Source organism: Tenrec ecaudatus, chromosome 1 (assembly GCF_050624435.1).
Source record: "Tenrec ecaudatus isolate mTenEca1 chromosome 1, mTenEca1.hap1, whole genome shotgun sequence".
Lineage (NCBI taxonomy): Eukaryota > Metazoa > Chordata > Mammalia > Afrosoricida > Tenrecidae > Tenrec > Tenrec ecaudatus.
Genome location: NC_134530.1, coordinates 219,183,768 through 219,198,217, shown reverse-complemented (window position 1 = coordinate 219,198,217; position 14,450 = coordinate 219,183,768). Strand labels below are relative to the sequence as shown.

The 14,450-nt window shown below is 52.1% G+C and overlaps 1 protein-coding gene across 7 annotated transcripts in view; it reads right to left on the bottom strand.

Moving 5' to 3' along the window:
- The window catches only part of NAV1 (neuron navigator 1), a 286,217-nt gene that overhangs the window by 225,043 nt on the left and 46,724 nt on the right, over nucleotides 1-14,450 (bottom strand). Inside the window, exon 1 of one of the 7 annotated variants that reach the window (XM_075528819.1) lies at nucleotides 2,396-2,412. The exons of the other annotated variants lie outside the window; for them this stretch is intronic. The gene's annotated coding sequence lies outside the window, so the exon portion shown is untranslated. Of the gene's footprint in view, nucleotides 1-2,395; nucleotides 2,413-14,450 lie in introns of those variants that run through there. 7 annotated transcript variants of the gene reach the window in all.

Here is a 14,450-nt window from a genome sequence, read left to right as displayed (position 1 = left end):
ATACAGGGGGAGTTGTTGGAGGTAGGGGTGGCCTTCCTCTGTCTAGTTCAGCTCCTAGAACCTGCCAGCCATCTCCAGCATCCCTGGGCTTGTCGGCATACAACATCTGTCTCTCTGTCTGCCCCAGTGTGTGTCTCTGTGTATAGGCCGCTCTTTTAATTACTCATAAGTGATTAAGTTTAAGACCGGCATCCATTCTACCATGACCTCATCAATAAAAGAAACCCCTTGTTTTCAAAGAGAGTCATACTGGCAGGTACTTGTTTCTGACTTTGGGCAGCCAGGTGTGGCATAGAGTAGAATGGGGCTCGGCAGGGTTTCCTTAGCTGGCATCTTTACAGAACCGGGTGGGCAGGCCTTTCTTCTGTGTATTTACAGGCGCGAGGATTAGGGTTTGAACACATATGTTTGAGGGGCATGGCTTGATCCATAACTCTGACCTGTTCTTGTATCTGACACAGAGCCAGATTCCACGCCGAGCCCAAAGTGCTTGGGCTCTCAGAACAGAGGAGTTGATGCCCCAGTAATGAGTGTCTCTTGGGATCAGAGCACACTCAAAACCTGGGGGTACATATTAATCCCCAGGAATGTGGTAGGTCAGATGGTCTATAAAGGTCTGTCACAGGCCCACCCCACAGGACCATTCAACTGCTGGCTACACAGTTAGCCTCAGAGCCACGGAGCAGTCCTCAAATGCCTTACCCACCCACCCACCCACCCACCCCTTGCTAGACGCAAGGCACAGTGGGAAGGGGATTCTTCCATTTCTTCCACCTGAGAGCCCGTTTCGCCTGAGAATTTTGCCACACGGGCCAGCGTTGCCAGAGACGCCTCGGATTCATTACGAGTTGGATTTTGAATTAACTTTTGGTCATCACGTGTTCAGACACCTTACTGCTTCCAAATTCCTCGTTGATAGGGTTATCTGGGGTCACGACCCAGTTAGAGCAGCTTTGGAAAGCACCGGACTCTGGACTAACACTTAAGGCTCGAACACCAGACTGCGCTCTCCTGCCACCGCGGCCTTCTGTGCAGTGCTCTGCTTCTCACGCCAGACTGGAATCCCGCCTCCCCACCCCTGCAGCAGGTCCGGGCCAGGAGTGGCATAGAGACTCTAGGAAGGCCGCCTGCGCCTTCCCCCTAGAGGCCTTTGCAGGCCGGGCCCCTGCTGGCTTCAGCAGGCTGCTGTGCTGGACAGGTCCAGGGTGGAGGCTGAGCCCAAGCCTTCCCGTGGCACTGCTCCAGGATGCCTGCAAAAGGGGCCGAGCTGTCCCCACCCTGCTGCCCTGCTCCCACCCCAGCTCGTCGCTGTCGCTACCATGTGTCACAGAAACCATCTACTCCGATCCTCCCTTGGGGGAGAATGCCAGCCCCTCTCTCTCTGTGGGAACCAAGAACTCCTCCACATCCTACCCACTGCCTTAGACTTGATTCGACTTCGTGGCATCACGAGCTACAGGAGAACGGCCGTCTCATGGGGTTTTCTTGGTCAGAATCTTGACAAACACAGATGGCCAGGCCTCTCTCCTGTGGTGCTGCTGGGTGGGTTTGAACCACCAACCCTCAGGACACATGTCGAATACAAACTGTGCAGCCCAGCCACCATGAGTAGGGACAGGCCTTCGCTAGTGTCCTTCCTGGGAGAAGGCTCTGTTAGTTAACCTGGATCTGCCTGTGCACACTGACTGGGGTCGTCTGAAGCCAGCCTGGCCACGGAGCAACCTCGACACGCTGGCTCCTAATTGCCCTGGCAGACCCCATGTGTTTTCGGGCTTTCCGCCTAATCTGCATCCCAGCAGCCCTTTCCCTGGGGTCATCCTGAGAATAACCCTGCCTTGACCGGGAGGCTCTGACCTGAGTAAGAAGAAAAGAATCTACGACCCAGATGCCATGAGTCCACTGTGACTCCTTGAGGCCCCACGTGGGCCAGGTGAAACTGTCTCCCAGGACTGAGTTTTTTGGAAGCGGAAAGCCAGGCCTTCCTTCCGAGGTACTGTAGGTGGATCCAAGCCATCGGCAGCCCAATGCAGGACCTATTTGCACCGCCCAGGGACTCCTATCAGCTGAAGAACTGCAAGTAGAGCTGCTCCGGGTGAGCAAAGCATAAAACCCCCCAGAGCACAGGCCAAAGGACTTCTGGGTCCAGAACAGCCCCAGGGTAGCCAATGGCCTAGAAAGCACTGTTTCCCTCCCCAGCAGCAGGCTCCCCGGCTCTGAGCTCTCTGCTGGTGGCATCCACAGGACCCTTGGTGCTGCTAGCTTCTCCCCACCTAAACGGATGGTAGCCCCTGACGTTGGTCACTCCACTGACCCCAGGGCCTGACGTCAGAGTCTTAGCACCTGCTCGGAATCTATCACCACCCCTGTGTGTCTTGTGAGACCCCAGTTCACTCACTTTCCGGCAGCTGGAGCTGGAGCAGAGGCCTGGAGCAGGAATGAGTCCTGGGGAAGGGAGCTGGGGAGCCCTCATCTAACGGAGTTGGCTGGATGGCAGGGAGTGTGGCTGGCTTTCAGCAGTCTGATGCGGGGAGGAGATATGCACTCAGCCACATGCACTCACCCCCACCCCAGGGTTAGAGTGAGACACACACACACACACACACACACACACACACACACCCCACCCCCAACACAGGCCCAGTCCCCAGACACTCCAGACTCTGCTGAGAAAAGGAAGTACCAGGCAAGCTAGGAGCCAGCAGAGGATGGGCACTGACATTTGGATAAACCCTTGGTTCTGGATTTGGTTCGGCAGCCCTCTGACTCATCTGTCGTCTAGCCGCTGCACCGGGGCCTGACTAATTAAGGGGAACATTGAATGTGGCCAAGGAAAACAGGGCTCAAGGGTTCAGAGCCCCAGGTTCTGGGGGCTTGGAGGGAGAGCAGATGTCTCAATTTATGGGCCTGCATTAGCCTCCCTCAGGGGAGAGGAAGTTGTCTCTGGCCCGGCCTCGATTGAGACCTGAAAACCAGAGCAGCCCCAACCTGCTGACAGGCTTTCGGGCTGATGGATGAACAGGGCCTGCAGTGAGAGCCCGCCTGCCCTTGGCTGGGAAAGGCACCAGGCACCTCAGAGCTCAGAGAGCCAGAGAGGGAGTTGCTGTGTGGAGCACCCCCACCCCCAACCCGGTCCCCAGGGTCTTGGTTGCAGATGTCACAACTTCCATTGCCCAGATGGGGTAATACTGCTTAGGGTCTGGGGCAAGCTGAGGCAGGGCTTGGCAATGGGAGCCCCACCTATGTGATGTCCGCAGAGAGAAGTGTAACTTGTGGATGCTGGCTCAGGGAGCCTGGGGAGTTACAGAGAGCAGCTCTGCGGGCTCACCTGCAGCTCTCACAGAAGGAGGGGACCAGGCCTCTCCCCCACAGAGCTGCTGATGTCAAGCACCATTTGCCATAGCCAGGCCCTGGCCCCCAAACCCTGCCAGCAAGTCAATTCCAACTCATAGCGATCCTACAGAGGAGGCAGGGCATAACCATCCCTGTGGGTTTCAGTCTGAAACTCTTGACAGGGGTAGAAAGCCTTGTTTTTCTCTTCCGGAGTGGCCGATGGATTCGAACTACCGACCTAGCGCTTCACAGTCCACCTCTTAAACCACTACGCCACCAGGGCTCCCAGTGATGCATCATTCCAGGGCACCATGGCTGTAGCCAGACTCTTGTTTTGGTGACTGGGAAAAGAGCCCCTTGCCCTCTGCCCTGCGGAGCACTGGGTGGGGGTCCCCAAATGCCAACAGCTCTCTCTCTCTCTCTCTCTCTCTCTCTGCATGAAGGCATGAAGTGGACTCCACGATGAAGAACCACAACAGTGCTTCCCCCCAAACCCTGGCTCGGGCACTGGTCCCACGCAGATCTGTTGGTGGTGAAGTGGGTGTGTGCGAGCAGCAGAGAGCTGCAGCCAGCCGTGGAGAGGCAGCAGCTTTCTAGAGCAGTACAGAGGGTGCAATCCCAGAGAGCAGTGAGGACTCCCCATCCAAGCAGGGCAGTTCCCACAGCTCGGCCTGGGAGCGGTGGAGAGGAGGGTGGGAGCAGGAGAGAGACATGGGTGGGGGGGGCGCTCCCAGACCCCAGCCCCTGGACTCAGCACTTTTCCCTGGCCTCCGAGGGGGGCGTTGTGGTTTGGGCTGTGAGGGGTGTGGGCATGAGAGGGAAAAGCAGGAAGACAAGATTCCTGTGCCCACAGGGCTCCTCACTCATGGGGTGGAGCCGAGGGCAGGGCTTCAGGTCTCCAGCTCACACCGCCAGCACAGCTGCGGAGCTGCAGAGATTTGCATATATCTGCATACATTTACACATGCCTATTTTCAGTCTCCACAGGAGAAAGGAGCTGGCAATCTGCTCGCTGGAATGATTGCAGCTTAAGAAACCCTATGGGACCCGTCTAGTCGGTCCCACAAGGTGGCTAAGAGTCGGAAATGCCGCGGGAGCCCGGCAGCATTTCCTGTCCCAGGGCCAACCTCACTCCTGTGTCTTCTGTGTCTCAGGCCGGGCTGCTCAGCCCCAACGGGGCAGGGCCCCCAACTGCAATGGAGGCCCTGGCTCAGAGAGGGGTCCCTGAACAAGAAGGTTGGACCAACAACCCTTCCCCTCCCCCTCTTGACATGAAGACCTGGCAAATACCTCCCTGGCTGACCCACCTGCCACTTGCTGCTGCAGAAACAGGACAACTACTTCTTCAGCCTCCTTCTTTCCTCTTCTCCCCCAGGTGACACTGGGGCCCAGGGAGAGTGGGAAGGAGAGGAGAGAAGGAAGTCTGAGAGGTCTTTCAACCCACCACCCTCTGTGTCAGACAAGGAAAGCGGGAGGACCATTCACCCATTTGTACACACACCACACTGACTCTGCACTGTTCTGAGAACTGGGGGACAAGACAGTCCCCAAACCTCAACCTGGAGAGCTGACCCCTGGTAAAAACCAGGCAGTAAGCTAGATGGTGCTGCCCAGTCCTTTCCCCTTCACGGCGGGCTCACGTGTGCTAGAGTAAAACTGACCCGTGGAGTTTTCTTGGTGGAAATATTTGGAGAAGTGGACAGGCAGACCTTTCTTCTGCAATCCCACTAGGTGGGTCCAAACCACCAACCTGTAGGTTAGTAGCTGCACCATCTGGAGACCTTGTTGGTGTTGTTGGGTGCTAACAAGTTAGTTCCAACTCATAGCGACCCTGTGCACAACAGAACCAAACCCTGTCCAGTCCGGTCCGGTCCGGTGCCAGCCTCGCACTTGTTCCTGTGTTTGAGCCTGTGAGTGGTAATTACCAAACCTCATGTCAACTTGAAGACGTATGAAAGGGTAGGGGTGGAGTCTATCCTGTCAATCAGGTCCCAGCCTGATGGGGCCTGGGCACCTCCCCCGCCCTGCTGCCTTCCCCTTCCTGGGGGCTGACCCTGGGGGCTGCCAGCCCTGTGATGTAGCCACTGCCATTGGCTCCACGGGCTTTTGCACCGACTGGACTGTGATCTTCCTGTACTCTATGTCATTGCATGTGACTTTGTGAGTCTGAAGAGGGACTTAGGGTCTAGTATCGCATTTATGGACTTGATCTGGACTGGGCTAGGCTGTTTGCCTGATCTGTAGTTGCTTCTTGATATAAAGCTCTCGTTTACACATATGTGAGTGTCACTGGATTTGTTTCTCTAGTCCACCTGGCCTAACACACCCTTGTTGCAGCCACTGTGTGAATCCATCTTGTTGAAGTTCTTCTTGTTTCGCCCTGCCCCTCTGCTTTCCCAAGCACGATGTCCTTCTCCGAGGGCTGGTGTCTCATGTCCTAAGTACATGACACAAGTCTCATCATCCTTTACCTCTAGGGAGCATTCTGGCTGTACTTCTTCCAAGACAGATTTGTTTGTTCTTTTCAAGATTCTCCATCAGCACCATGATTCAAATGCACTCAGTCTACGTCAGTCTTCCCTATTTAATGCCCAACTTTCACACGTAGATGCGGGTGATTGAAAATACCACGGCTTGGGTCAGGTGCACTTTAGACCTCCTTGTTTTTCGACACTTTAAAGAAGTCTTGTGCAGCAGATTTACCTAACGCCATTTGTCATTTGGTCTCTTGACTGCTGCCTCCACGAGTATTGATTGTGAATTCAATCAAGATAAAAATCCTTGGAATTTCCATCTTCTCTCTGTTCGTCATGATGTTCCCCATTGGTTCAGTGGTGAGGAATTTGGTCTTCTTGACAATGAATTGCAATCCACACTGCAGGCTGCAGTGCTTGATCTTCATCAGCAAATGCCTCAAGTCCTCCTCACTTCCAGGAAGCAAGGTTGTGTCATCTCCTGTGACAGGTTGTTAAGAGCCCTTCCTCCAATTCTGATGCCACACTCTTCTTCATATCATCCAGCTTCTCTGATGATTTGCTCAGCACACAGATTGAATAAGTATGGGGAGAGGACACAACCCTGACACACACACACACACACACACACACACACACACACACACACCTTTCCTGATTTTAGACCACGTAGTCTTCCCTTGTTCTGTTGCCACAACTGCCTCTTGATCCATGTGCAGGTTCTGCACGTTTGGAATTCCCATTCTTCTCAAGGCTACCCATTGTTTGCTATGATCCATACAATCAAACGTCTTTGCATACTTAATAAAACACAAGTAAACTGCTTTCTGGTATCCTTTGCTTTGAGCCAAGATCCATCTGACATCAGCAACGATAGCCCTTATTCCACTTCCTCTTCTGAATTCAGTCTGAACCTCTGGCAGCTCCCTGTCAATGTACTGCTGCAACTGCTGTTGATTAATGTTCCGTAAAATTTTATATGCATATATTATCAATGGTTTGTTCTATAATTTGAGCATTCTGTTGGGTCACCTTTCTTTGGAATGAGTCCAAACAAAGATCCAATTGACTGGATCTCTTCCAGTCAGTCTGTCAAGGATCTGTCTTCCAAGTTTCTTGGCATCGAGAGTGAGTGCTTCCAGTGCTTCATCAGCTTGTCGAAACACTTCAGTTCATATTTTATCAATTCCTGAAGCCTTGTTTTGGCTCAGTGCTTTCAGTGCCGCTTGAACTTCCCCCTTCAGTACTACTGGTTTGCGTATTCTTTCCATCTTCTTTAGATGCCTCCAGCATCATTCAATGTTTTGCCCGTAGAATGAATCTTTCAGCATTGCAACTGGAAGCTGGAATGTTTTTGTTGTGTTTTTTAAGTTCTTTCGGTTTCAGATACGCTGTGCCTGTTTTTCCTTTTTTGTTCTCTACCTCTAGGTCTTTGCCCATTTCGTTATAATATTTTACTGTGTCTTCTTGAGCTGTTCTTTGAAATTATCTGTCCAGCTCTTTGCCATCATCATTTCTTCCATTTGCTTTCGTCACTCTGCAATGAAGAGCAAGTTTCAGAGTCTCTTCTGTCATCCACCTTGATCTTTCTCTTTTCTTTTTCATGACGTTTTGCTTTCTTTGTGTATGATGTTCATGGTGTCCTCCCACAGCTCATCAGGTCTCCTGTCATTAGTGTTCGTTGTGTCAATCTGTTTTGAGATGTTCTTGAAATTCGGGTGGGATAGACTCAAGGTCGTACTTTGGCCCTCATAGACTTGGGTTCATTTTCTTCAAGTTCAACCATAATTTAAATATGAGCGATTGGTGGTCTGTTCCACAATCAACCCCAGACCTGGTTTTAGCTGCTGATATTGAGCTTCTCCATCATTTCTTCCCACAGATGTAGTCAATTTAATTTTTGTGTATTTCAACCGGAGAAATCCACATATGAAGTGGCCCTTTTTTTGCCTTTGTTTTTTTTAAAGTGGCCTTTTGTGTTCTAAGTATTAAATAAACAGGTAAATGCTATGATTAAGTCACTGGTCTTGTAAAATTCTATCATGGGATCTCTAGTTTCATTTCAATCACCAAGACCATATTTTCTTTCTTTCTGTGGATCTAGTTAGTTAATTTTAAATGATTTTTTATTTTAATAAATCATTTTATTGGGGGCTCTTATAGCTCTTATAAAAATCCATACATCAACTGTATCAAGCGCATTTGTACACATTTTGCCATCATTTCCAAAACATTTCCTTTCGACTTGAGCCCTTGGTATCAGCTCCTGTTTTTCTCCCTCCCTCCCCCCTACCCTCCCGCCCTTATGAACTCTTGTTAATTTATAAATTATTTTTATTTTCATAGTTTACACCATCTGCTGTCTCACATTTCTGTTGTTTATCACCCCCAGGGGAGTTGTAGGTCAATTATTGTGATCAGTTGCCCCTTTCTCTCTCTTCTCTCCCCACCTTCCCCCTACCCTCATGGTATCACTACTCTCATTATTGCTGTGCGGGGTTTATCTGTCCTGCATTCTGTGTGTCGAGAGCTCTTATCTGTACCAGGGTGCATGCTATGGTCTAGGCATATTTTAAGGTAGAACTGGGGCCATGATGGTGGGTGGGAGGAAGCATTAAAGAACCAGAGAAATGTGTGTTTCCTTGGTGCTATACTGCACTCTGGCTGGCTTGGCCCTTCCTTGTGACCCTTCTGTGAGGGGATGTCCAATTAAGACCATATTTTCTAAATACTGTTCCTTCATCTTTGTTTCCAACTGCTGCATTCCAATCACCAATAATTATCAATGCATCTTGAATGCATGTTTGGTCAACTTCAGACTGAAGACATTGGTAGAATTCTTCAATGTCTGCATCCCTCGATTCAGTGGTCGGTGCCTAAATTGGAATAATAGTTGTGTTGACTGGATTTCCGTGTATTCGGATTGACATCATCCTATCACAGACAGCATGTACCTCCAGACAGATCTGCAGATGTCCTTTCTGACGATGATGCAGTGCCACTCCTCTTGATTGGGGCATTCCAGGCATAGTCAGGCATGTGGTTTCCTGATTCCACTCTCTAATGCCTGGAATGCCTCTGTCCTTGTTAATGACATGTCCTTGTTAATGACTTCTCATTCTCCTAGAGCCATACTTCATAGATTCCAAATTCCAATGACTACCTGATATTGGCAGCCGTTTCCTCTGCTTTTGAGCTGTGTCCCATTGGTGACTGAAGCCTCTGAAGGCTTCACTCCCAGGGCTTTGCTCCCTTTACATCCTTATGGTCGAGTCTGCTTTAGACGGCCGCTCTTCCTCTTACTTTAAGAGCCTTCGACGTGAGAGCCTCGTCGTCTGGCACTGTCTCTGACGACGCTCCACGTCTGCTCATTAGGTGTCAGGAGCTGACCACGTTGCTATGCTAGCCATTGGGTTCCTGCCTATGAAGTGAGCAGCCAAGTCCTTGTTCTTTGTGGATGCTCTGGTGAAACCTGTCTACCACGGGTGACCCTGCTGGGGCTTGAAATGCCAGTGGCATTGCTTTCAGCATCACAGCAGCACAGAAGCCGCCACATATTGGTAAGGTAAATGGACAGATAAACGGTAGCTGGGGACCTTGCAGAGTGCTTAGTATGTAGAAAAACTCAGCAGGAAAACAGGTTGGACAGATAAATAAATAGGTTCCAATTGCTCCTCTTAAAAAAAGAACAGGCGAGGGAGCGTAAGTGGGGCGAGCAAGTCACTGTGAAGGCTGGCGACCAGTGAATGATGGAGTCGGAGGTGCAATCCGGCCTAATTCCTGGCTCCACCCGCCACTGCAGCCCCATACCCACGTTTTCCTACTCTTTCCAGGTGGGACTGGGAAAGGGGTAGGGAGAAAGTTCTCCAAAAGGGAACAGACTGGTCTGACTCTGCTGATACAATTGTCTGAAGCCGGCCAGGCCTGCCTTGTGTCTTGTGACTTAGATGTTCTGACCCCTGACTGGGCCCACATGACCTAACCATCTAGCTCAGCAGCTCCCTCTGCAGGCCTGCCTCAACTGGATATCGGCACCTCACTCCATGCAGTCACTAACACTCGTATCGGAAAAAGAAAAAGAGAGAGAGAGAGAAGCAGGTGTCGTGAGGGACCAAAGAGAGGGGTGTCGCTGCGGTCTAAATTTTCTCCACTCAACACCCCTTTTTACCCCAGAAATTTGCAACATGGCCAAGCGCTCCCAGAAACACCTCGGATTCGGGAGAAAAACTGGGCTTTCCACTCCTGCAGCAGTCTTGGGAACCCAGGGGTGGGTGGGTGTGGGGGTTGCGTGAGTCAGCAGCGACTCGATGGCAGGGAGTTTGGCTTTGGTGCTTCCGGAGGAGGAGCCCGGGGGTGCGGTGGTTGTGTGTTGGGCAGCTAACCGCAGAGCCGGCAACTTGAAACCACCAACACAGCTCCTTGGGAGAAAGAGACTTTCTACTCACGTAAAAAGTCCCAGCCTCGGAAACCCACCGGGGCAGTTCTACCCTGTCCTATAGGGTCGCCATGAATTGGAAATCCACCTAATGGCAGTTTGTTTTTTCTAGTAGGTTGGGAACCTCAGTAAAGCGGTCTCATCCCATCCCATCCCGTGCACCCCGCCCTCTCCCCCCAATGCCCACCCCCACCCCCAAAAAGCATAAAGCAGGGACTTTCTACAGAGGTCTCAAATGGAGCCCAGAGGCAGCGTGAGGCCTTGGGATCAGAGGTGACTGCCTGGATTCCATTTCTGACCCTTCCTGGTGGCACAGCCCCAGACTCTGACTAACCCCCACCTCCAACCTCAGGCTCGAGTGCTTTGTATAGATCACGTCTTTCAACATCCATCACAACAACTCAACAAGGTGTTACATACTGTGATTCCCATTGTCTACACAAGGAAACTGAGGCACGGATGTTGATTTCTTCCTCCTCTCCCTACCCGTGAAACGATCATTTCCAGACTCTTCCCCAGCCACAAACACGATGAGATCTGCTGCTCTACATTCCCTGAGAAAACCCCCAAAGAGGAAGAGGCATCATGACTTCCAAATGCAGAAACCAAGACAAATGCAGCCCAGGCCACGGCCCGAGGGATGGGAAGCCAGGAGCCAGCCAGAGCTTGCGAGACTGGACAGAAGAGCAGGCTCCGGGACAGCTGTCCAGCGGCAAGGACAGGAGTTGTGCATGGGCTTCGGAGCTTATGAAAAGAGGGGTTCTTTCCTCCTACTCCTCTCTCCCTAGGACTGCAGGCACTGGGGTATCTGCCAGACTTGATTCCCTCCAGGTCTCCTACTCCCATTCCTCCAGGCCCCTCCCCTCTCTGGGTGACTCTGCACAGATTAATGACCTAGGGTTCAATGGAACTGTGGGCTGTCCCGGCAGTTTCTTGTGGACCCTGAGGAGTTACATCATCCCTTCTATAAAATTTGCCATTCATCTCACATGTCGACCCTCTATAGGGTTTCCAAGGCCATAAAGCTTTCTGAGTCTCATCTTTCTCAGAGCAGCTGGTGGGTTCAAACTGCCAACCTTTTAGTTAGCAACCCAATTTGTAACCCACTACACTACCAGGGCTCTTGGCGTAGAGGCGGGTATTTCTCCACCCTGATTGTGGATGCTTCAAGCATACTCTATATACATAGAGAATAGAGCAACTCTCACCATCACTGAGCAACTCTAGAGTATAGAGCTCAGGTAGCATCGTTGTTACAAGTTGGGCTACAAACCACAAGGTCAGCCGTTCGAAACCTCCAGCAGCTCCACAAGAGAAAGACAAGACTTTCTACCCCAGTAAAGAGTTAGTCTTGGAAACTCACCGGGGCAGTTCTACCCTGCCCTAGGGGCGCTCTGAGTGGTCTGTCCACAGCTCGGTGGCGGTGAATTTGATTTATAGGAAAGAGTAGAAGGGTCCCGGCGGGTTTCTGAGACTTGAAGTCTTCCCTGGAGTAGACCGCCTCATCTGTCTCTCTCAGAGTGGCCACAGAGTGGACGGTGGGTTCAAGCCCCTGACTCAGTGAGTAGCCCACTAAGCCACCAAGGCTCCCTGTGGACCGCAGCTGTAGAAACGACGGAGCCATCAGGACGGAAGGCCAGGGACCAGTCTCAGAGGGCATCAAAAAGCGGCTCACAAATGTAGCCTTCTGTGCCCAAGTCCGCGAGCATGGCCCGGGGTCTTCGGAGCTGAGAAGTAGCTGCTGGGCTCTTCCCGCTGCAGCGGAGGAGAATGAAGACGACCCAGGCCTCAGAAACGTGGTTCAGGTTCGGTGTCCTCCACGGGTCTAGCTGTCTGCCGTAAGGCAACTTATCTGACTTCTCCACACCTTAGAGTTCTCGCATTTCAAATGGAAAAATAATCATCGAAAGAACTAGCACACGTTCCCGCCTGCGCAAATTCTACCCGACGGAAGAATCACGCTGAGTAACGGGCTCCTCGGTGGGAAAGGAGTCTGGAGATGATCCAGCTGGAGTCTCTCGGTTTGCAGAGGCCCCGCCAGGGCGCGGGAGGTTGAGTGACTTGTGGAAGAGCATGCAGCAAAGTTGCTAAATGCAAAGTCTGAGCCCTGGCTGGTGGACTAGGGTCTTTGTGGTCCCCGTCCCCCAGGTGCCACCAGCACCGCTCAGGTTCCTTGCACACTTCATCAGCAGACTTGGAAATGTGACTATTGGAAGTGTTAATGCGCTGTGCCAACACAGGACTGCGGGTTTACTCCATCACGCTAGGGGATGGACAATGTGAACAGGTTCTAAATCATCTCCATAGCTTCCCTGGACAGAGGGTGCCTCCCTCCTTCCCAGAGCTCTTCCACCAGTGCCAGCATCTCCTACACCCCTTTGCTTTGCCTGAGGCTCCCCACTGCAGCAGGGAAGGAGTTAATGCCAACCTCTGCTGGCCTCTGCAGGTGCCATGCTCGCTTTTGAACAAGAGCCCCTTAGCTGAGTCTTCAGGAAATGGGAGCAGGAGAGATAACGAGCTTTCTGTGTTAATTGCAGAAGGGAAACAGGGTCTGCTTGTTGAATGGCTTGGACAATTAACACAGCTGGGGCACGGGGCTTGGAGCCCTGGATGGGGCCTGGCCCCTGCTGTCTCCTCCAGACAAGCACAGGGGTGAGGACATTATGCCAATGCCACAGCATGAGCCAGGACAGCACACAAAGAAGCCAGCAGTGGAGGCTGAGAAACCACCAACTGGGCAGGGTCTGGCTGGTCTTAGGGTGGGCTGACCAGCTCTCAGAGGTTTGGCAGGGACTCAGGGATGTCCACACACTGTGGGGTCTCGGAAGTGACAAGGACAGGAGCATAAGATCCCTGAGTAGGAAGTTAGCTCAGATCCAGAAGGGAGGGGTGGGATCTAGGATCAGGTCTGGTTTGCTGATGGGGGTCACGGGCTGGGTCAGTTCTGCAGCCAGCAAGCTGGGGCTGTTGACCAACTTGCGACTGGTCAACTGGGACCTCCGCATTGTCCCTTAAGGTCACTTGTGCCCTCCTCTTTTTTCAGTTTGAAACGAACTAGTTTGTCACTAAAGGCTTTTTATGGTTTTACTTTTCCTCTTTGTTTTTAGCTACCCAGACCAATGTTTGAGTTTGGAGGATAAAGAATCTGGAAGGGGGGTGGTGGTGGCTTGTTTGTTTTTAAAGAAGCATACCGAATATATTTACACAGCCATCTCAAGAAATGAAATCAATGATATCCCATTAAACCCTCCATAAATGCAGTTCCTTCCCCACCCCCCTCAATCTTTCTTCCCTCCCTCCTCCTGTTCCCACCCCCTCCCTCGCAGTCACCAAAGTCTCATCTTTTGGTGTACGAACCATGTTTCTGTGTTTCCTCACAATTGCAGGGCCCTTAACTGTTCATCTTTGGAAGACTGACTGAGTTTGCTAAGGAGAATGTTCTCCAGTTCTGTCCACATCTGGCGGTGTTGAAGAGCGTGCCCACTGTTCTTGTGCTGGGGCACAATATTCTCTGGAACTTGTGCTCCCAACTCTGGGCTATTCCTCCTTGGGCCTGCTGACAGCCCCAAGCCCTGGGGAATCCTTCCTCCATGAATCCCTGTTGGCCTCGGGGCTGGGCCTGGGTCTCTCAATCCCAGGACTTCGCTGAGTTGGGGAGGCAGGAAGGTTAGTGCAGGCTGCCTGCCCCAGGGCCTGTCAGCTCTGCTTCAGACTGGGTTCTGGAGATTGAGACGCCCCCTCCCTCCCTCTGAGCTCCAGGAGGTGCATCTGGCAGCAAGAGTCGCCAGGGTGGCTTCCAGCAGTGGCTCCAGCCCCCGCCAGACTGGCCAACCGTGGCCAACCGTGGTCCCAGCGTCCACAGGTTTCTGGGTTCGTTTCCCCCGAGTAGGGGTGCTAGCAATGTCCTCCACCTGTGGGCTCCTAGTGCTTCTATCACCCAGGTGAAAAGCTCCTGATCTAGTGCCTCCTGGGCGTGTGAAGTGGTTTCAGACTGAATGTGAAGCTCAGCGGTCTTCTCCTCTCTCTCCTCCTGGCGTCCTTTCAAGGGTTCCTCTTGTGCCCTCTACCTCATCCCCACACAGCGGCCTTCTCCTCCGACCTCCACTACCAACGCTAACGCTACGTGGTGACAAAATCCCAGACCCGATGTCTGCAGGCCCGTTGTTTCCGATGCAGAGCAGAGAACTCCACAGTGGCTTCTTGGCTGTCAT